At 43.2% G+C, this 1,880-nt stretch overlaps 1 long non-coding RNA gene across 1 annotated transcript; it reads left to right on the forward strand.

The window, feature by feature from the left end:
- The first annotated feature begins 629 nt into the window (after nucleotides 1–629).
- Nucleotides 630–1,265, forward strand: LOC132468515 (uncharacterized). The gene is made up of 4 exons (XR_009528236.1): nucleotides 630–691; nucleotides 783–836; nucleotides 929–1,018; nucleotides 1,121–1,265. It is a non-coding gene; the product is annotated as an uncharacterized LOC132468515 (long non-coding RNA).
- Nucleotides 1,266–1,880: the final 615 nt, after the last annotated feature.

The raw sequence follows: 1,880 nt of genomic DNA on the forward strand, positions 1-1,880 counted from the left end.
ACAATGGGTGATCAAGATTCTTATAGGGAAACGTTTGCCTTTTGGGTAGGGAATACACAGGTAAGTGGGAGTGACCATAGTGGAGAGTTTAGGATTGGCGGGAGAGGCCAAGTTAACTGCAATACACTATGGGAGAAGTGGACATGTCTGCAAGTCTGCAAGCATGGCTGCAAGAAGGTTAAAGGAATCTACATAACAAAGAAGTCAGTCGATTGGCATGGCCTAGTATCAGACTTAGTGGCTCCAGTGGGAATGTAAATTTGAACTTTCTTAACCTCTCTCAGTTAGAGAGAGGAAGGGATGTATCTTAAGATACATGGAGAATGTATACAGTTCCTTATAATGTAGATAGTAATTATATAAACAAGGTCAATATAATTTGTATATGATTGTATATTATAGTTATGATTGATATTTCCACGACCAAGGACAAAACTATTTGGGACTTGTGGACAAACGATTTAGCTTTAGAGAGAGATATGTACCTTGGGGGGTGGGGGGGGGGGGGTAATCAGGTGTGGGGACCAATCAAATTTGTTGTGTTTAGAACCAAACCATTCGCTACCGGCTGTGATGACTGCGTCACATGAGGGCGTGTAATGTAGAGATAAAACAACCGACAACGGGCGGCAAACTTTAGTTTGGACGGGAGAAACAAGAGCCCTGTCTGACAACATGCCGCTGGTCTACCGTGAGTACATCCTAACGCAGCTCGCATTACAGCATCAGACATTTAAATGTGAGTCACAGTCTTGTATCTGTTGCTAAAGTTGATTTTTCAGGGCCCAGAAGTTACGGAGTGGAGGATAAGAAGCAACAGGATGACTACCGTCCATGTATGTAAATATTGTCTTTGAATATGTTTGCTACTTAATATTGTATTTATGTGTAAAAAAATTTGAATAACTATAGGGGCCCGCTGTGTCAGGTTTGTTTGATACAGTTTCGATGAATATTCACCGACCTGTTGATGGGGCGACAAGCTTCGAAGTCGGTGAGGGGGGGACTGCTAGCAGGGGTAAGCTAACAACACGGATTATGCTTCATAAAATGGATAGAACTGTTCTTTTTTTGTATCTATAAAGGGGTGTCTAATGCTGTGTTTTTTTTCGTCTTTTAGATACCCTAATCATGCCCCCGAAAAAAACACGTTTCATCGAAGAGATCTAAAGATGTATCATGGAGAAATAAGATGTACAGCCCTATTTTGGGCAGTGATGATGTATCAGAACCAGGGCCGTTGGACTGCGGGCCTAAGGTGGACAGTTGTGGGGGGGGGGCCAAGGCAGAGGGGGGCCCATGGGAATAAAAAAAAAGAAAACAATTCTGCGCAGGGGGCTGGTAGGGGGTATTCGGGGGAAGGGGGGGGGCCCATCCGTACCTCTTGTATACAGGGCCCAGAATTTGGTGTGGCGGCCCTGATCAGAACCAGGACATTATGTCACTGAAAGTTATCCTTCCAACTGGGTTCCAACTGATAGGGCACGGCTACGATCCCCCCTTTATGACATCCCGAGGAGGTTCAACGATAGCTTGCCATCTGGTTAACATTACTATAGTTTTATTGGGGATGCTGTTCTCAGCATCCTGATAACACTGCATAAGAAGTCCTTGCTTTTGCCAATGCTTTGGACTTCCCCTTGCGGTGCTCTTAGAGAGACGCAGGGCAAACTCCCATCTGATGCCTCAGATGATTGTATTTTAGGCCTCAGATTATTGTATGTATGTTTGCATGTTTTTTGTATGATTGTTGTATGTTTCATGTTTCATTACTCAATTAAATGTGTCTAATTGTTCAAAGTTTGGATGACTCTTTATTGTTCTCAGTTTATAGAGAAATGATTATATGAGCCGAATTCCCACCACAATGCTTATTATAG

The sequence above is a fragment of the Gadus macrocephalus genome, chromosome 12, assembly GCF_031168955.1.
Source record: "Gadus macrocephalus chromosome 12, ASM3116895v1".
Classification (NCBI taxonomy): Eukaryota; Metazoa; Chordata; class Actinopteri; order Gadiformes; family Gadidae; genus Gadus; species Gadus macrocephalus.